General features: G+C 30.8%; 1 long non-coding RNA gene across 1 annotated transcript in view; it reads right to left on the bottom strand.

Moving 5' to 3' along the window:
* LOC113378438 overlaps nt 1-23,051 on the bottom strand; it is a 94,276-nt gene that overhangs the window by 65,532 nt on the left and 5,693 nt on the right. The window contains exon 2 of the long non-coding RNA XR_003367185.1: nt 20,351-20,415. This is a non-coding gene — a long non-coding RNA (uncharacterized LOC113378438). The remainder of the gene's footprint in view (nt 1-20,350; nt 20,416-23,051) is intronic.

The following is a 23,051-nucleotide window of genomic DNA, read 5'->3' as shown; positions in this document are numbered from 1 at the left end:
AATAAAATATAATATGATTTCTATACATAATAATGATTTCGGAAAATATCAAGTTGCGGAACTACATACATCGTTATGTAAATACAGGTCACTATCAAAATTACGATAATGGATTCCAGATATGATTTAACAGTTTAATAATCGTAAGTGTACCCATTATGCTAAAATGAGTTAATGTAAAGTATAGCATCAAATCACTTTTACTGCTTTCTGATAAAATCAAATCGATTATCGTATAAGCTAACACAACTCAAGTGCTTAATTAGATGAATTAACGTATATCGGAGTAAATGGCTGGTTTATACATTAATTTCTACAGAAATCTAAGTTACTGAATTAGAATTGCATTCCACAATTTCATAATACAAGTATTAAATATCATTATTACTAATTGTGATTGTTTTACCATATTCAGGTGTTACATAGCGCCAATAAAAGCAGTAATAATATATTGAAAAAAATTAATAATTGAAATAATGATAGCGTATGCAAAACCATTTTTTATATCATTATAATGCATTGCAATAGTTTGATATCGATGCAGTCTATAGAATAGGCCAAAGACATTTATAATTCATTGTCAGAGCCTTTAGCAATTTCAAATCTTTTATTGTATTTTTTTTATGAATTTATAGTAAAACGTGTTAAGTTTGCTTCGACATGCAATAAATTTATTAATTTATTTATATGTTCAAACCGTAATCTATAACTCTACATATCATATTAAGCTCTTGTCAAGCTAAATCATAATTACACCTGCAAAGTTTATAATATGACCTAATTCTCATCTTGGCCTAGCCCGTGGTCTTATAACATTGCTCATATAACTTTCAATATTTCATAATAAATAATAGTACCACAGTATTATATAACGTCGTAATGTGTTTTTGATCCAGGTGTAAGTGGCACGTGCCTTAAGGAAAGTTGCACTTCTCGATATGTGTTGACTTAAATACGATTTGAGATATGCTACTTTTCAAATTGTGATCATTCTAAACTGTATTGAACTTTGATATTTAAACCATTTTTTGTAGGTCTATCATATTTTCGGAGGTTTGATTGAGCTATAAACTTAAGTTTTTTAAACAATTTTTAACGATCAATTACAAAAAAAATCCGATATTTACCAAAAACTAATCAGCATGATTCCCAACTGATAACGTTCAATTGTAAATATTCGCATTTTTATGTAACACCTGTACATATATAAATGTGCAAAATTTTGTTTTATTACTAAATTTTAATTTACTTTTACATTGTCTTTACTGTTGGAATTTACAGTATTATTTTTAAATTTAATACTGTCGTTCAGTGCTATTCCCATTAATACCTTTTAAAAACATCAGTAGTTCAACCTGGATTTTCCAAGATTCGCATCTGTTCAACTTTAAATTTGATCTGTCGTTGAAATTTGAAGAAAATATAATTTTTGATATTTATTTTAGTGAACATTCTACTCAAAAAATTATGATTAATGCAAAGTAATTCTATGCAAAAGGTAGGATGCAAATAAGGTATAGGTGACATTTTGCCTTGAGGTAAGATATATGAACTTATCTGAACAAGTTTGATCGAGGTGATCAACTACAACACAAATAATTTTGAAAATATGAGCTTCTCCGTAGCTTCGTAGTGTAAGTTCCAAAAGCTATTTCTATCTTGAACAACTTGATATCAAGCAATGGTGATTTAAATATGATTTAAAGCAAAAATAGCCTTTCAGGGTATTACTGCAATATATATCATATCACTTTTAAAATAATCAAACAATAATCTCATCACAAAGTGAATGGACAACCAGGGGGTTGTTTTTTAATAACACTTACATTTAACACTTACAGTTAACTTACATCAAAACTGTTTTTTTGATTGCTGTTCAAAATTATTTTTTTTTAATTCAAATTATCTAATTGTAAAAAAAATAACAGTTAATCATTAAAGTGGCGGATTTACCAAGTGTACAACGCAATTTCTAAATCAAATCTTTTAAACCAAATTTTTTAAATCAAATCTTTTAAAAAATTAACTTAAAGCAATGGATGAATTTCATGATGATGATCTTTGAAGAAATGGTGGCTCCTTCTCCAAATAAAATTAACGGATATTCAAAATAATGGAAAGTTATCAAAATAAAACTAATTTTTGAAGTTATTGGAATTTGTGTACGATAATTTTATTGACGATTCACAAAAATTGAGTGAAGTATATTAAAACGCAAAAGCAAATTCGCCTTTTGTTGATGTTTCCTAGAAAACAACTGGACTGGTTTCAAAAAAATCAAAGTGTTTTGATGGATCTCAACAAAAGTTGCGTTGATTAATTTTGATTGCGTCGATTTAATAAATAGATAATTTAATTTTCGTCAGAATACGAAAATTTGCAATCTCTTTAGCAGTTCTTGATTCTCGTTAGCATCCCATTATGAATGAAAATAGGATAGATACTAAAATTTCTAATTATCATATAAAAACTAGGTTTTGGCTATTCTCATTGGTCAACACAAAAATTTATGAAATGTGTGGAAGAAAAATGCCACTTGAACCTAGTTTGGTATAAAATAAGTTGTTCATTTATGGAGTTAGACCTGCATACAATCTGTATCCAGTATCATTCACAATAAGAACGTGACAATTTTCGATTAATTCTGGAAATGTGTTAGAGCCAACAGGCAACCTATTGATAAATTATGCCCCCGCTTCGGTGTTGTCAATATCCTCGGCCGTTGCCAATATTCTCGTTAAAGCGACACAACTCCCGTTAATAAAGTTGCGCTTTGTTTGCACAACGGCGATCTCGTAAACGGATGAAGTCGTTAAGTTGCCGTGTCACATTAGCACTGGATAGGTCACAGAGGAAAGGATCGAAATCACTTTTTATTCGCATCGAGTGATAGGCAATCAAAAATAGTTTGTCTATTGGCAGTTCTGTAAATATTCTAGCTAATTGATGAATATAATGTAATAGTAGCAGCAAACCGTAAAGTCTTGCATCCAGATGAAATTATTGTTGAGAATATTAAAATTGATTTCGGTCTGCTTGATATCAAGCCTTGCGATAACAAATTTTTACTTGAAATTATATATCTTAAAAATGATGTCAAGTGGAAATGGTTTCAGTGGGCATTGCTGCAACAGCATAATTATCATCACTATTACATACACATATCTAATGTAATCAACACGTAAAAATAAGAATGGTTTGCCGCTGGGTTGTCCTCTCGTGAAAATACTCTAGTACAAGTACAAGTTTATAGAAAACGTAGTTCTGATCTCTAGTTGAAAAATAAAAAAATATTAAAACTTAAAAGATTTATTACTTCAACATTTTATAACAAAATGTACATGAATCTTGATTCAAAATCGTAAGAACTCCTAAATGACGATGAATAATTTCATATTAAAATGCGTAGGTAGGGCTAAGTAAATATACGTTTCCAACAAACAACCGCCGAACTATTTTTAATAAAATTCTTAGTTAATTCCTAATCAGAAAAATGTATGTGTTAACTTCCCGTAGGGTAAGTTATAATATAGTAATCGCAAAAAAATCGAAAATGAAAATTTTTATATGTGCGGATATAATTTTTCGTCGACGATTTCGGGAACACCGATCAACCGATTTGAATAATTCAAAGAACATTCGATTTGTATTGATAAGGAGAGGTGTTGATTAGTTTTTGGCAAAGGCAGATCTAGCCGTTCCGAAGATACGGAGCAAAAAGTGCCAAAAACGTTAACTCAGTTTTTAAGAGAACGGAGCGTCCGATTTTAATAATTCAAAAAACATTTTACTTGTATTAACAAGATGAAAAACTGATCAATTTTTTGGGAAGGCAGTTCTAGCGGCTATAGACTCTCAATAAAAAAAAACATTCGGCGGTCAAAAATGTTTATTGAACATGTGTACATCAAATTATCAGATATTTTATAGAGGTTTTAATAATGTGTACACACTGTGTAATTTTTTTTGGGTTCCGTACCAAGATTTTTAATTACGGTACGGGAAGTTCCAGCAGTTTGTCTTAACTGTTCTAAAATTTGTCATTCGTCTCTTTTTGCTATATTTACAAGTAGAGGAAAAAGCTGTATAATTATTACCACGTTGTTATCGGGAAAAGCAATGTTTGAAAATCCATAACAAAAGTATTTTCTTTCGTTGTTAGTTTCTTTGGTTGTAAGCACTGTTATTTAGTTTATAAAACATATAACTTTAAGATATACATTATTTAATTATTTCATAGGATGTATTGTCAATTTTCAGTTACATTCAACGTTAAGTTTTTGACCTCTCATGCTAGCACGTGAGTGAGGTAAAAGAGACCAACTAAATCTTCACCCTAGCAAAGGTGCAAACAATAAAAAATAATTAATAAAAAAGAAAATTAAACTAAAAACAGCAATTTTACAAGAGATATATAAATAGTAATTTCAACTCTGCTGATCAATTTTTCCGACAAAATATCAGATCTAGGTTATATACAGTGTTATCTCTTTAAAATATGTACCCACAAAATTTATATTTTGCATTGGTTAAATAATGTAGCTATTATTTTGTAAAATTTCTTCAAAATGAAAAATAAGGCACTGGACCTGATCGACACCTGATCGTCCCATTTTATTCGCCTATGGAATTAAAAGATTAGGTGACAAATATTTGAAAAACAGCAATGATGAACAAGCTGGAAGTTTTACTGAAGATAGTCAGATAGTTGTTTGTTTGATATGTGTTATTTGTTATGACATAATTGGTTTGGTTTTTACAATATAATTGCTCAAAGTCAAATTTTACCTTTGTGTCTACGAATATGGATATTTCTAATGGAGTATAATAAGAAAAGGTCTAAATAGTGAAAACGCGTCTTACAATCGCTAACCTTCTGTTGCAATTAATTGTTAATAGCAAATATTTCGCATATTAGCAATCTTTCCCCATGTAGCAATTCGTTGAAGGAGCGCTGAGTTTCATCGAATAGTATAGATAAAACGACTTTGTTTGCACGATCAATGTTTGTCCTGTGAGTAGGCGTCCGTCGGATATCGAACCGTTCGGCCCCCGATAATGCCTGTGCACGTGACAAACGCATTTCAGCAATTAACTTTAATTCCCTGTTTCCTTTTCTATGTTGACACGATCAAAACATAATATGATAATATGACCAGGTTCAATTTTGGATGCCGAATTTGAGAGGAAAATCGTGCCGACACTTGTCACATTTGAATTTCAGGAAGGATAATAAACAGTGTTCTGTATAAGATGCGCGAGATTGCCGGCGCAGTAATTTTCAGAACAGTGATCAGTAGCATTTTTTTGAATGAATCAAGTATGTAGTAAATGAAAATGAAGTAATTTATATTGAAAACTATATGGTAAGGCGGGGCACAAAGGTTCAATTTGACTTTGAACAATTACATTGTGAAAACCAAACGAATTCCATTACAACAAATGACACATATGATACAAACAACTATTTGACTATGTTCAGTAAGACATTCTAAATATTTATTTTAGAAATGTGTTATTTTGCTGCTTTTCAAATATTTGTACCTGGTCCGTTTTACCCCATAACCGGGGTAAAATAGCACGTCCATGAGGCAAACAGATTCAATGTTTTATTCTTAACTTTAAGCAAATTTTACGAAGCAATAATATAATAAATAAATGTTCTGTAAAACTCTCAGCTAGTTCATCATTGTAGAAATGTTTTTGGTCCTGGTCCCTTTTACCCCATAGGCGGAGTAAATAGGTCCAATGTCTTTTTTACGAATGGATTTTACGAGCTACATTATTCAACCAATGCAAAATATAAGTTTCATGGATGCATTTTTGCAGAGATAACACTGTATATAACCTTAATCTGGTAATTCGTCAAAAATATTCATCAGTAGAGTTGGAATAACTATCTATTCAATTTATATTTGTTAAAATTGCTTTTTTTAACTTAATTTACTTTTTCATTTGTTATTTTTATTGTTCAAACCTTTACCAGAATATTTATTTGATCCTTTCTACCACAGCTATGTGTAAACTTTTATAAAGATTATATAAAAACAGTTCAATCTAACTCAAAATTAACATTACATCTTATAAATCAATTAAATAACACGTTTTTATAATTATATTAAAGTCTTGTAAACTAAGTAACAGTGCTCACAACTAAAAAACTAACAACGAAAGAAAATAGTTTTGTATTTTCCATAAATAAAGTAAAATTGGATGAAAGTGTGTGTGTGTTTATGTAATATGTATGTAAGTATAGTAGGATACAATTTTTCGTCCACGATTTCCGAATCGACCGATTTATATAATTCAAAAAACAATCGATTGATATTGATAGAGTGACGTGCTGATTAGTTTTTGGCAAAGGCAGGTGCAGCCGTTTCAGAGATACGGAGCTCCGAGTGCAGAAGATAGAAATCGAGTTTTTTGTGAGAACGGAGCATTTGATTTGATCCAAAAAACATTCAGTTCGTAATAACGAGAAAAATTAGTGATTAATTTCTGCCAAAAGCTGGTCCAGCCATTTCGGGGATACAGAGCTAAGTGTGCGAAAAACGGCAGTTTTTGAGAGAACTAAGCATCCGATTAGAATGATTAAAAAAAAGTTATACTTGTATTGACAAAGCAACTGCTTTTGGAATAAAATTGAAAATTGATTTTTTTCTTAAAAAAAATTACTTTTTGTATATCAAAAATAATGTGGAATTTAATTTTTATTATGGCTTAAGTTCTAATGCTTACTTATATACATTAAATAAATAATTTTAACTTTGCAATTCAGTTTATATAATTCTTATAAATATTAGAAATGTCCTTCATTTTAAATCAGTGTGATTAAGTTTTGTTTATATACTTTTTTGTAATAAATATATAAACGTCGCGTCCAATTCATAAGCGTTTTTTTTCCAAAAAAAAAAATTTTTTTGTATATCGAAAATATTTCAGATTTTATTTTTAATTTTGACTAAAGTTCTAATATGCTTTAAACAAATAATTTCAACTTTGCAATTCAGTTTATATAATTCTTATAAATATTAGTCTATGTTACAATATTTATAATAATCTATTTGAAAACATTCAATATTTCTTGAACAAATCGTTACGGTACGGGAAGTTCCAGCAATTTGCCTTAAGGCACGATGCCATACACCCCACTTGTTTTATTATCTATTTTAACAATTTTTGGAGATGACACTTATTCGAGATTAGATCATTATTTATTTATCATCATGTATTTATATCGGGGTCGCCCGTAGGTAAGCGGTAAGAGCGACGGGACTTGTTTCAGAGGTCCCGGGTTCGATACCCACTTCGAGCAGCCTGTTGTCAGGTAGCAGTGATAACGATTTTCACTTGGAAATATAGATAGCAATATGTTTCCAAGTGAAAATAGCCCTTGCCCGGCATTGCTGCACCAATAAAAAGTCAGCCCTATTAGATTAATTCTAATAACAAAAATCATCAAATATGGATGGATTAACCATTGGGTTACCATCTACAAAAATACGAAGTAAGGAGAAGTTTCAGCCCAACAGCTCATAGAACGTAAGGTTCTGATTGCTGTTCAAAAATATAATTAAAAAAAATCTATTTATATCAATGCAGAAAGACAACTATAATAAGTAAACTAAAGGAAGCATGTACTAAATATGGTGTCTGGATTCGAATAATGACAGAACAAATATAATACAATTTTTAACAATTTTTAAGCATTGAACTTTCATTTTTGTAGTCGATATTTTCGAAACGTCCTCGCAATGATCCGGTAATGGGAGTTTAGCAATTAGAAATTTCTCCGTCGCGTTCGCCTAACAAGCGTGTCGGACGTGAGTACAGAGGACGGCTAACAAAATGTTTCGAATCGCTTTGAAAGCAGCGTGAAAGATTTCCAATAGTGGGTAACCATGTGTCCGTATACTAGGAACCACGGCAAGGACCTTGTTGACATGTTGTCATTCTTTTGGGTTTTCTAATGTCAAATAGTTGACAACAGCACATCGACAATAGACAATCCGTCACGGACTTTTTAAATATATCCGCTGACCCACAAACCATTTTTTATCTATGCCGGAATAAAAATAGAGAACAACAGGTATTTGGTTTGATGAGAATCATTTTGAGTTATTTTTTAGAGTTTATAACTTTCTATATGTTAAAGTTATGAATGAACCATTCGATGACTATTTAGATTTTTTATTATTTTACTATTGCTATTAAAGCTTGAATAAAATTTGTTTTAGAACCAATAATATTAACTAGTTTGCCTTAAGGCAAATTACTAGAACTTCCGTACCGTAACGAAATAGTCAAAAAATTTTAAATGTTTCCAAATAGGTTATTATAAATACTGTAACTTTCATTATTCGTATTTTAAAGATAAAATATGAGAGAATATACATTGTACGACATATATGCGATATTTTCATGTGAACAGAAAAGTAAAAAAATAAAACAAGCGGATTTAGAATTAAAGGACCTTATTTCATTTTTCTAAAAATTATATATACTGAATTGCAAAGTTCAAATTATTTATTTTAAGTATTATAAGTGAGTTTTAGAATTTTAGCTAAAATCATAATTAAATTCTGAAATTTGAAAAAAAAAAATAAAAAAAATTGTTTCTTAAATTTAGAAATTAATATTTTTTGCTTTTCCAAAAAATTAATAATAACTAAAATTCTTTATACTCACAATACAAGCAAAATGTATTTTGTATCATTCAAATCGGATGCAGCGTTTTCTCAAAAACTGAAATTTTAGCACTTTTTGCTACGTACCTCTGAAAATGCTGAACTTGCATTTGCCAAAAACTAACCAGCACATCTCCCCATAATATAAATCAAATGTTTTTTTTAATCATTTTTCATTTGAATCGGTTGATCCGTTCTTTTAAAGCGGACATTTTGAGTACTTTTTGCTCCATATCTCCGAAGCTGCTGGTCCTGTCTTTGTCAAAAACTATTCAGCACGTCTCTTCTTCAATAAGAATCGAATGATTTCGATTTTCGGATCTCCACACATCCATTTTTTCTGAGGTATGCCAAAATGTTCAGAAACGTCTAAAACGTGAAGATAAGCAAAAATTTTCATTTTACATTTTTAGCCCATTACACGGGAAGTTTAAAAATATTAATATATATTAAAAAATATATATTTACAAGCAGCTTGTATAATAAACATATTTAGTCATTTTTAACTTACCGAAAGGAATGTTTGTTTTCGCAAAAAATCTGATTTGCTAATTTTATGTTTTCGCGACGTTTCTAGCTATTCTGATCATGAGCATGAGACCTAATTTGGAAAAAGTATGTTTGTGTGCCGTATGTAAGACGATTTTTGATGTTTGGTCGACGTTTTTTTGAAAGCAGCTAGACCGATTTTAAAAATTTAAAATCCATTCCATGTATCTCGATAAGGACTAGTATAGATTAGCGTGACCGAGCCAATCAATTTTGCCGACCAATTTTGAATCTATTTTAAAAATTCAAAAACTGTTCGAAGGATATTGCCTAGAAATCGCGTTGATTAGTTCCTTGTAGACATCCAGACCATCCTGATTAATGCACCATATTTTGATGAACTTGCCAACACACTTACAGGAGGGCTTCTCAAAGTCGATTTCAAAAATTTTAAATTCATAGTTCAACAAAAAGTCTTAATTCTTGAAAATTTAGGACAATGATGTTATTGTTTTTGATTGTAGTTCTAGAAATATTATTCACTATTATTTTCCCAAAGCTTAAATTAACAAAATGAATGAAAATTTACCATGAAAATGAAAAATTGGTCATAATTTCATCGAAGTTCTAGGTTGCACTTAAAAGCTCAAATTTTCTAATCAACGTGAGATAATTTTTTTCATGGCAGTACTAATTACTAATAAAACGGTAATTCTAAAAGCAATGAATTCAAATGTGACATAACTACGATTATGCAAATTGACGAAAAGGTTTCATCTAAAATTATTTCGAAATCGTTTCGCTTTCTCTGACAAGCGAAAATACATATTAAATACTGATAAAATCATCTTTAAATAAACGACCCCTGAATCGCTGACAAAGAGACTGATTTAAATATTGATTCAAAGCTGTCCAATATAAAGGATATGAATTATCATCGCGGGGACATTTGGAAAGTTCAGCGCCCAGGGATAAAAATCAGCGGGACGTACGCCGTCAAAGCAAAGCAGGTGGTCTCAACCTGTTGTGTTCTGATCTCTAAGTGGGCTAAGCTGAGTAAGGTGCACGTATATGCATGCAACCAGAGGACCCGCACATACAATCGGATTTAATAATGGCACAACGAAAATTTCACCAATTTTACAATCACACATTATAAAACTTTTATTTATAGAAAGACACACATCACATATATACACATATACACAAATAGACACGCAACCTTTGTATACATATTTGAATATATACAAATGCATACATACATACATATATTTTTTTTTTATAATTTTATTTGAACAGCGATCAGAACTTATGGGTTCTATGAGCTGTTGTGATGAATCTCTTACAAAATACGTTTGTTTTTATTATAGATGGCAACCCAAACAATTGTCTCATCTCTATGTGCTGAATTTTTATTATTACAATTGTTGTAATAGTAATGACTTTTTATTAGTGCAGCAATGCCGGGCAAGGGCTATTTTCACTTGAAAACATATTGATATCTATATTTCCAAGTGAAAATCGTTGTCACTGCTGCCTGCAACAGACGGGTAAAGAACCCGGGACCCCTGATCCAGGTCCAGTCGTTCTAGCCACTTACCTACGAGCGAGCCCTACATACATATATACAACTATTCGGAACTGATTACGTTTTATCATCAGATTTTAATAAACTTTGATCTATGAAACTATAATCATATCACTAATTTTTCTTTTGTGAAAAGCACTTGTAATTCCATTCACATTTAAAAATTTGATGAACTAGTGGTATTTTGCGTTAGGGAAAGATGTATAAACATCTTTCCAATGTTATGTTATTGCCATGTTACATAGCGTTTTTCATATAATATGGTACTAAAACTGTCAAATCTATGTAGCTGCTGTGCAGTCAAGAGTTTTAGATTTAACTTAGAGAACGCACAAACGTCAAAAAAAGAATGTTATGGTAAGTGCATCTTTGTGATGTGACATAATAATATATGAGTAAAGTTGCATTTTGTATGTAAAACGCCTGATCGTGCACCAACCACATAGCATTTTGACAGTTTTTAGTACCATTTTATATGCAAAACGCTACATAACATTGGTCTGTTTTACGCCAGAATCTGTCCCTTAATTCATTTAACTATTTTTATAAAATTATATCGAATGATTTTTTCGAGAATAAAGTTTTTGTTTTCACTTAAAACTAATCATTACTACAATATATCTGTACTTGTACTAATTATAGTGCACCACCAGTGCTTAGTACATTCATCGTGTATGTTCTAAGGTCGCGGCTCGTTATTCTAAGATTTAATGAATTTTTGTAATTAAACCACTTGTCGGGTATCTATGATATTTTAAGATGTTTAATAAGAGTTTATAAACTTTTTCGTCATACGAAGTTTGATTAAAATCATGAAAAAAAACTATTTTTAACTATTTATTACCAAGAACCGGTTACATCCATCTAAACCAAAAACTAATCAGCACAATTCCCAAATGATACCTGTCTAGTAGTTTCACAAATAGCTTAAGTTTTAGAAATCGGTGCACCCGTTTTTTAGAAAATGACAATGAAAAATCAACTTTTGACACACATATGCATACATACACACATTATTTACTTCCCATAGGGTAAGTTATAGTAAGCGTTCAAAAATCGAAAATGAAAATTTTTGCATATCGTTACGTTTTAGAGGTTTCTGAACATTTTACTTTAGAAAAAATGGATGTGTGTCTATGTACGTATAGGTATTATTTTATGGCAAATTTCGAGCGCACGGATCAACCGCTTTGAATGATTCAAAAAGCATTTGATTTCTATTGATAAGAAGGCGTGGTGATTAGTTTTTGGCAAAAACAGGATAGGCCATTACGAAGATACGAAGCAAAAACTGCAGAATATGGAAACTCAATTAATCCGGAAACGGAGCATTTAGATTGGGAACGGGGCGATTAGAATGATGCGAAAAATAATCGATTTGTATTAACAGGGATACGTGTTGATTAGTTTTCACAAAGGCAGGTCCAGCTATTTTAGAGATATGGAGCAAACAGTGCAAGAATTAAAGCTGATTAAAAAAACATTCCATTCGTATTGGCGGGTAGATGTCCTGATTAGTTTTATTTGCAAAGGCAATTCTAGCCGTTTATGAGATACGGAGCAAAAAGTGCAAAGAATAGCAGTTATTGAGAAAACGGATCATATGATTAGAATAATTCAAAATAGAATTTGCTTATGCTGTCAGTTTAAAGAAATGATTAGTTTTACGAGAAGATAAAACAATATCTCAAAATTTAAAAAAAAATCCAAAAAAATGTTTTGAATATCTAAAATTATTCGAATGTTATTTTCAGGCTAAAAACATTCAACATTTTTCGTATATTTCATTACGATACAGGAAGTTCAAGCAATTTGCCCTAAGGCAAAGTCATGCAACACTAGTTTTTTCAGTGTTGATGATCTCATAAGATTCAGAATGACTTGAAAAGTAAAGAAAAAGTGAAAAAGAAAGAAAAGCGTAAAGGCAAAAGTCTATTGCAAAAACTAAAAGAGAAGACAAAAAAATAAACAATAACTAATACTATAACATATTTGACATTATTTACACAAATCCGGTCACAACATTCGAAAACAAATTCACGATTTACGGTCTGAGAAATTCATAGAAATGCATGAAAATCGTCGTGACGGCGTTAAGACGGTTTTACTATCTCGAAAATGTGCGTGCTGTACTTGAGGTTCGTGCGATTCGTGCGAGTATGGGCCGAGTGCAAGTAAAAGTAAATATACGAAATATATGAAAAAGTAAAAGGATCAATAATGTGCTGCCATATCTAATTTAAAAACGGCACACGAACCGAGACTGACACTGACGACATAAAGACAGGCGCGTGGTCACAGCAATAAAACCATTCTTAAGGAAGGTCACTGCGTTCTCAATGTCCGGCTCGTCAGCAATTAAAGCCAGTTCAGAAATTTCTTTATTGGTTTCGACTTTTCGGAATATGACGGACATTACAAACTAATGATGGAACTGAGTCGCACGACACACGCCCGAAGGATACAACACAACGTTCTTTGCAAAAAATAGACAACGAACAATTTGTCCACGAACAGAAAATAATTGCTAAACGAATATTTTTTAAAGCATGAACAGCAGTAGGCACTACAAAAGCTAACATTTTTATTTCAAAGTTAATTTAGAAATCAGCTGTTGCGCTTTATTATATTATTATATTCTATTACTAAAGTAGGGCGGGGCACAAAGGTTCAATTTGACTTTTGAAACCAAACCAAACCAATTATTCGACCAATGAAAATGGGTACATTTTTCACAGAGATAACTCTGTATATCCTCCATCTGGTATTTTGTCAAAAATATTCATCAGTGTTTAAAGAATTATAGATTTAAATTATCTCTTGTAACTTTTTTTTAAACTCAATTAAAATTTAAATCTTTATAATCAAAATCGTGATTCAATTTCTTATATTGAATGAGATTAAAACAGCACACTGTATCGACATCCAAAGTAGCAAATATGAAATACAATGTAACAAACTCAAATAAAAGTACATACGAGTATAATGATAAATTCATCCAATATTTATAGACTAACATTTCATTCTGTTCCAAGTGAATAATGATATCGAACATAATTTGAATGAAGAACTAAAAGCAAATATGAATTGATTTCATAAAGAGAACCTGATAGTATTAGTAGTAAGAACTAATAAAATCGGTAGAGTCCTTTAGTGTACGTTAAAATAGACAATAATGCCCAATATTGGTTGTTGGAATTATGACCATAATTAATATTTATGTCTGCATTTTACGATAGACCTCGCGCATCCCTAGGAAGCTCTATAAAGGACGCGTTGCCTTGAAACTTACACGAGCCATACAATGCATCGAATACTTATATATTTGTATATCCAATAAAATTTATTTTCAAGTAAGTACAATTTTCGCAGATTTCAAATTCATATAAAAATATGGCATTTATTGCACCTTATATACACTTCACTCACAATATAGTAAACATGAATACTTCGAGGTATTTCCAATTATAATTTTTGGTGAATGTACAACTTGATTCATAGTAAGTTCTAATTATTTAAAAAATTGTTTCTATTATTCAAAGTTTTTCAAGATGAAGATGGACATCCTTTATCGGCAAAACATACAAAATATTTATGAATAAAAAATTAAACAAACGAAATATATTATATACATAGTATAATTACTATACTATAGTATGTAGTATGTAGTAGTAACCAGAAAAAATAAGATCCTTTTAAACTCTGTATTAGTCTTTATGGGTTTGAGGAGTTTATCTTCTATGAGAAACATAAAGCATTAAATTCTTTTATTAATAAGCTAGTTTATATAAAGCATCCACAAAAGTTTATTAAAAATTAATGCTTTCAGCGAGTAATTAAGTTATAGTAATCGCAAAAAAATCGAAAATGAAAATTTTTCTATAAATTTACGTTTGAAGACCTTCTGAACATTTTGGCTTACCTTAACAAAAATGGATGTATGTGTGTGTGTATATGTATGCACAAATACAATTTTTCGATTTAAATAATTCAAAAAACATTTTACTTGTATTAACAAAATAAAGAACGGATTACAAAAGACAGGTCTAGCGGTTTCGGAGATCTAATGAAAAAATTAAAAAATTAGTTGAAAGTGGCATTTAGCTTTAAAGCTAGTTGCATGAACTTTTCGAAATGTGTAATAATTGACTTAATCAATCAAATTTGAGATTTAGATATTTAGATAAATTTTTTAACTTTTTATTTTGAAAATAAAGTTATCGCTATCAATTGAATATAAACATTCCTATTTCTTATTGATATCTCTCAGACATATTCATAATATCTGTAATTATATTTTGAGAAAACGTTGATGAAAGGTCTAATTTTGACAAACACCATAAATGCAACCAATTTATTCAAACTTTGACGAATTTTCAAAGTCAATCGTTCAAAAAAAATCATAAAAATCACCAAAAAAATTCAACAGTTAATTACAATAATACGTCACAGCAAATCTTTACCAAAAGCTAAGCAGCACGATTCCCAACCAATATCTTTCAAACGGTTTATAAATTAATAAAATTGATTCACAATTGCGGGCTAAAACGTAGAAGAAAAGTTTTTCACTTTTCTACTATTTACAAAGAAACGGCTCGGTCGATCGTCGCGTAAAACTGATATACGCTAATCCTCATCGAGATGCATCGAATAATTTAAATTTTAAATTTTAAATTATTGAAATCGATGCAGCCGTTTTTGAAAAAACTTCAATTTACGGTGCAAAATCTGTTCACGCACACCCAAACGCAAATACTTTCTCTAAATTTGGTCTCATTCGATTCAGAATGGCTTGAAACGTCGAGAAAAAAATAAAATTAGCGAATCGAATTTTTTGATGAAAACATAAACTTCTTCTTCGGGAAGTTAAAAATGACATTTGGCGATGAAAAATGATTATTAGACATAGCACATTATCAGATATTATAATTATCAGATATTTTATAGAGATTTTTATAATAAGTACAAATTTTGTTTATATTTCTATGGGTTCCTCACCAAGTTTTACCCGTTAGCAGTGGCGTCGGAACCGTGTGGGCTGTGTGGTCTTGAGCCCACCAATCAATTTCAAAAAACTATTATATGGGCTTATATCTCTAAAAAAACCAACCCACTGGCTGTCTATCAAAAAAAAAAAAAAAAAGAGCCCACCCATCAAAAATTTGGTTCCAACGCCACTGCCCGTTAGTCTATGACGCAACGCTTACGCGTTTCTAAAACAGCTACGCAGCGCGATTGCTTTGAAATATCAATTAATTAAACATTTATTTTTTTTTAATTATTGGAATAGTCTTGTTTTTACAAAAATCTTATTTTTTCAAAATTTTCAAAATATTTTAAATTTTTAATTTAATACGGGAAGTTCCAGCAACTTGTCTTAAGGCACGACGCCATGCCCAAGTAGTTTCAACCAAAAACGATACCACTGGAATGCTGTGCTCTTTAATAATCGCATAGCGCCATCTACATTGATATTGTCCGAACTAAAATAGGAAGCAAGGAAGCACACCCGTACAAGCGGGCTATTCAAAACTCAAGCAGCTGCATCCAACGTGCGGTCCTAACCAAACAGGTGATGGTAATGGCCCTTAATGGGTTCCACCAATGGGACAAGATTTAAAATTATGTTAAAAATAAACAAATTTCTATAATTAGGAGTTCACTGGAAGTTTGATACGTGTGTTGATATATGTGTTGTCATATAATTCATTAAGATTAGACAGGATAATTACTGATTGTCAATCTGGACCTTTGTGCCCCACCCTACCTACCTTCAAAAATTCTTCGCAAAAGTTCAGATATGTATTCATAAAAAATGCAATTTAACAAACTTTGCGAAATTAGTTTGGTGGTTGTTCTATTTGATTTCTAATCTCTTTTTATATTCAATTTGTTTTTGAACATATTGCATAGTTATAATATTGCAGCAGAAGCTTATGCCTAAAGTTTTAATCCATTTATTCTTAACTTCCCGTAGGGCAAGTTATAGTAATCGCAAAAAAATCGAAAATGAAATTTTTTATATATCTTTACGTTTCAAACCCTTCTGAACATTTTGGCTTGTATGTGTGTGATGTTCGGATACAAATTTTCGTCGACGATTTCGGGAACAAGGATCAACCGATTTGAATAATTCTAAAAACATTCGATTTGTATTGATAAAGAGACGTGCTGATTAGTTTGTGGCGAAGGCAGGTCTAGCCGTTCCGAAAATAAGCGGCAAAAAGTGCCGAAAACGGTAACTCAGTTTTTAAGAGAACGGAGCGTCCGATTTTAATAACTCTAAAAACATTTTACTTGTATTGACAAGATGAAAATTGATCAAATTTTCATGAGGGCAGGTCCAGCCCTCATGGCCCTAAGCCCTTAGACTTAGAAAAAAGTAAAAAAAAAATGCCATTTGGCGGTCAAAAATGATCATTAGACATATGCACATCAAATTATCAGATATTTTATTGAGATTTTAACAATAAGTATAATTTTTGTTCACATTCCTACGGGTTCCGTACCAATGTTTACCCGTTAGACAGCAACGCGACGCTTACGCGCTTTATATTTTGTCTGTATGCAGTTAAAACAGTACGATTACTTTGAAAAAAGTTCAAATCTTCCAAAATATGTCAAAATAAAGAAAACATTTTTTTTCAAAAAACGAAAATTTTTTTTTTTAAAAAAGTTTTTTCAAAAAAAGGAAATTTTTGTCAATTTATAGTTCCTTAAAAATCTAATTTTTTCGAAGTAAATTTTTTTCAAAGATGTTATTCGTTTTTAAAAAAATAATAATTTTTGATACGGGAAGTTCAAGCAATTTACCTTAAGGCACGATGCCATGCGCCCCACTAGTTTAATATAGTAATATAACATTATAATATATTAATTATTATAATTATTAAAGTTACAAGAAGATAGGTGTAAGTAACATGAAAATACTTCACAACATGACTACATGAATGACTTCATCAATAAGAAATCATTATATTAATTTATTAGTGATTTTTAAGTATACCGAGTTGCTGTAAAACACTATTATGTGAGAAACTGTTGAAGATTACTCAATTTATACAAATTTTCCAAACATGTTTGTTATTGGTTTGAATATTGCTGAAAAACAAACTCGCGCCTAATATATACACAAAGTATTTTCTAAAAAAGCGACCGATTATTCCAAACTTCAATTAATTTTTATAATTAAACTGCTTGTCGTCGAATACAAAAAAAATATTTTTGAACCATTCAATTCGAACGCTCCGTTCTCTCTAAAACTGAATGGCCATTTTTGTTTTTTTATTCCGTGTCCTGGAAACGTCTGAACCATTTATACTTATTTATCTATGGTCTGAACCTTCCTTTGCCAAACACTAATCATCATGACTCCTTATCAATACGAATCTATTGTTTTTTGAATCATTCAAATCTATTTATCTATCTAATATTAAAATTCGCGCATGCATACACACACACATACATGTATTTTTTTCTGCCAAAATGTTCAAAAACCTCTGAAATGTAAATTTATATATAAAATTTTCAATTTCGATTTTTTTGCAATCACTGTAACTTAACTTACGTAAAATTATTTTTTTTTAAATTTATCAAAATTGGATAAACTGCAATAGTTTTTACATTTTTATGCTACAGCAAGTCGGTATACTCACAAATTAATCGATTAATCGAATCGAATCATTTTTGATCGACACATTTTTGATGTTTTGACGGCTCTACAAGATTAAGATGTTAACAACTCTGCAATTCGTTATTCTAACTCGCGTTTTGGAACTAACTTTTTGGATCCTAATATAATTCTCTATATTGAAATTTACAGTAGGAAAAAATCGGATGGAGTGACAGGAATTGCCGAAAGGATAGATGATGTAAACCTGAATTTTTGGAGGGCCTTCGTGCATGACACGAAGCCCCTATAAAATTGATTAATTATTATATAAAAAATATTGAACTTTCCGTAGGGTAAGTTATAGTAATTGCAAAAAATCGAAAATGAATATTTTTATATATCTACACGTTTCAAAAGTTTCTGAATATTTTGGCATACTTAAAAAAATAATGTTTGTATGTGTGTGTATGTGTGCGCGTGTGTATGTGTGTCTGTATGCGGATACACCGTCGACGATTTTGCGAACACAGATTAACCGATTTGAATAATTAGAAAAACTTGCGATCACTACTGATAAGGAGACGTGCTGATTAGTTTTTGGCAAAGGCGCGTTTTGGAGATACGGTGCAAAAAGTGCCAAAAATTGTATTTCCAAAAATTTAATCAATTTTTTATTTTGTCAATATAAGCAAAATGGTTTTTGAATCATTCAAATCGGACGCTCCGTTCTCTCAAAAACTGAATTACTGTTTTTGGCACTTTTTGCTCCGTATTATCGAAACGGCGGCCAAAGGCCAAAAACTAATCAGCACGCCCAGTGGCGTCAGAAGCAAATTTGTCATGGGTGGGCTCGTTTTTTTTTTAAACAGCCAGTGCGAGCTTGTTCTTTTTTATTTAGACATTTGAGGCCATATGATATTTTTGAGATTGATGGGTGGGCTCAAGCCCACACAGCCCACACGGTTCCGACGTCACTGAGCACGTCTCCTTATCAGTAGGAATCGAATGTTTTTTTCATTATTCAAATCGGTTAATCTGTGTTCGCCAAATCGTCGATGAAAATTTGTATCACACACACACACGCGAACACGCATTTTTTCTGATTGTGAGGTATGCCAAAATGTTCAGAAACCTTTAAAACGTAAAGATATGCTAAAATTTTCATTTTCGATTTTTTTGCGATTACTATAACTTACCCTACGGGAAGTTAAAAATAAAACTAACAGTTTTAACCGGTTTTCCTGACAAAAAAAATAAATGTCTCATTTGTGAAGTTAATTAGAATATCTTATATAATATTTTATAAGTATTATTGGGGCCTCGTGTCAAGCACGAGTGGCCCTCCAAAAATTCTGTCGATCCTCCGACAATTCATGCCAATCCATCCAACTTTGCCTACTGTAAGTTTTAATCTAGAGAATTATATTAGATCCGCGCAATACTTTAAAACGCGAGTTACAATAACGAATTGCAGAGTTGTTAACATCTTAAGATTGTAGAGCTGTCCAGATATCAAAAATATGTCGATCAAAAATGATCGACTTAATTAACAAGAAATCAATATGTTAATTAGTGATTTACTTGAGTCCTCTAAAAGTATATCGAGTTGTTGTGGCACCAGAATGTAAAAAACTATTGCAGTTTATTCAGTTTTGATAAGTTTTCCAAAAATAACTTTTAAGGGTAAGTTATAGTGATCGCAAAAGAATCGAAAATGAAAATGTTTATATATCTTTACGTTTCAAAACCTTCTGAATATTTTGGCATACATTAGAAAACATGGATCAATATGTGTATCCGCACACATTCACACACATACATTCATTTTTTCTAAAGTATGCCAAAATGATCAGAAACCTCTGAAACGTAAAGATATATAAAAAAAATTATTTTCGATTTTTTGCGATTACTATAACTTACCCTGCGGGAAGTTAAAAAAAAAATATGTAGGTAGTAGGAAATATTAAAACTTACCTTGGTATACCATATTTCACAAGTTAAGTAAGAATAACAAAACCAAGGTGATACACTCGAAAAATCTGCAAACATAAGTTTTATCATTTATTTAATAAATTCTCTTTAAAATATGATTTTTTTTTTTAAATTAATTGCTTTAAATGTATATAAAAACTGCACAATATATATAGAATTAATTTTTAATTTTCTTTAGGGTAAGTTATATTAATCGCAGAAAGATCAACAATGAACATTTTTGCGTATCTTTCTGAACATTTTAAAACTTTATAATTAGAAAAAATCAATATATGCGTGTGCGTGTGTGTGTTCGGATACTAATTTTCGTCGACGATTTTGTGAACACGTATCAACCGCTTTGAATAATTAAAAAAAATAATAATTCAGTTTTTGAGAGAACGGAGCGTCCAATTTGAATGATTCAAGAAACACTATTTGTATTGACGAAACAAAGAACCTAATAAATATTTGCGAATGTCTAGCGGTTTTGGAGATCCGATAAAAGTTAAAAAAGGCATTTGGCTGTCAAAAACGATCTTTAGCCATATGCACTTTTGATTTTTATAAGAACAAATTTTGTTTACATTTTATAGGTTTCGTATCAATGTTTATCCGTTAGACTATGACGTGGCGCTTACGCGCTTCGATATTTCATCAATGTGCAGTTAACGCAGCACGGCTGCTTTAAAAAAAAGCAAAGCAAATAGCATTTTAGCTTAAAGCAAATTGCATGAACTTCCCAAAATGTGGAAATAATATAATAAATCATTAAGAATCAAGGTTTAGTTATTTAACCCTTTTCCCTAGGCATTGATTTAAAAACAATCTATGCATTTACTAGTACTAGCAACTGGGCGCCGCATCTGACGAAGACGTACGATATTATTGTGTACGTTATGCAATTCGTTTTGTGCGTATGCGTTTTTTGCGTTTTTTGCGTTTTGTGCGTGCAGAAGCACATACATTTACAATAATATCTAAATTTATTTTCTGCAGTATGTTAAAGTTGAAATCAATTTTCAAAAGGCATAGCGGGTCGATTCTAGTTTTTCATTTACTTAAAATTGTAATATATCGTATTTTATGTCTTTTTATTATGAAAATTTTGCTTTACTTGCTTTTATTGCTCGGTCGTTTTACCGTGTTTATAAAAAAAATTACTAAAAAAAAGTGAAAAAAAAAACACTTTAAAAATAGTAAATTTTGAAAAGAGAACACACTGTCATATCACTATAAAGATTTGTTGTAAGAATGAGTAATTTTTTTAACTCACAAGCCGCAGTTAATTTTTAAAATTAATTATTTTTATTTAATTTCATATATATGAACATTATAATATACATTTATAACAAACTAAATAAAAAGAAAGGGACAGATTATAAATAATTTATTGGTGGAAGAAAGTTGACGAGTAAATAAAACTTTAATTTAGAAATGTTTGGTTGGACGCAGAAAAATATGTATTCAAAAGGCCGCATAAACCACGCGGGCCGCGGATTGCTCACCCTTGATCTATTTGACGCTTTAATACAAACTGAGTCATTATGTATACAAACAGCCGGGTGCCTCGGAGAAGTCAGGTGAGGGCAGACAGATTTAAGTTGTACCCAGACAATATAATAATGAGTTGTCCCCCAAGGGACAGCGGAGTAAAAAGGGTATAATAACATTATTAACTTCCCGTAGGGCAAGTTATAGTAATCGCAAAAAAATCGAAAATGAAAATTTTTATAAATCTTTACGTTTCAAAGGTTTCTGAACATTTTGGCATACCTTAGAAAAAATGGATGTATGTGTGTGTATGTGTGTGTGTGTGGTGTGTGTGTGTGTGTGTGTGTGTATGTATGTACGTGTGTGTATGTATGTGCGGATACAAATTTTCGTCGACGATTTCGGGAACACGGATCAACCGATTTGAATAATTCAAAAAACATTCGATCCGTATTGATAAGGAGACGTGCTGATTAGTTTTTGGCGAAGGACTGTCTAGCCGTTCCGAAGATACGGGGCAAAAAGTGCCGAAAACGGTAAACTCAGTTTTTAAGAGAACGGAGCGTCCGATTTAATAATTCAAAAACATTTTACTTGTATTGACAAGGTGAAGAACCGATCGAATTTTTATAAAGGCAGGTCTAGCGGTTCGGAGATCTAATGAAAAAAGTAAAAAAAAAAAATGCCATTTGGCGGTCAAAAATGATCATTAGACATATGCACATCAAATTATCAGATATTTATAGAGATTTTAACAATAAGTATAATTTTGGTTTACGTTCCTATGGGTTCCGTACCAATGTACGCGTTAGACGTCGACGCGGCGCTTACGCGGTTTTGATATTTCGTCTTTATGCAGTTAAAGCAGTACGATTGCATTGAAAAAAAGTTTAGATCTTTCAAAATATGTGTTAAAATAAAGAAAACATTTTTTTTCAAAAAAAAAAAAAAAAAAAAATTAAAAAAAAAATTAAAAAATTTTTTTTTTCAAAAAAAGTAATTTTTTGTCTAATTGTTTGTCAAAAATCTTATTTTTTCGAAGTAAATTTTTTTCAAAAATGTTAATCGTTTTAAAAAAATAATAATTTTTGGTACGGGAAGTTCCAGCAATTTGCCTTAAGGCACGATGCCTTAATTGCCTTAAGACAGAATTCCTTACAGCTAGTATAAGTTTATTTCAAAATAGTTTTTGCTTATCATCAAAAACTAT

This window comes from Ctenocephalides felis, unplaced genomic scaffold (assembly GCF_003426905.1).
Source record: "Ctenocephalides felis isolate EL2017-DRISC unplaced genomic scaffold, ASM342690v1 CF-g0.4_SCAFFOLD_01886, whole genome shotgun sequence".
In the NCBI taxonomy this organism is placed as follows: Eukaryota; Metazoa; Arthropoda; class Insecta; order Siphonaptera; family Pulicidae; genus Ctenocephalides; species Ctenocephalides felis.
Note: the sequence above shows the minus strand (reverse complement) of the source record. Positions and strands in the feature narration are given on the sequence as shown.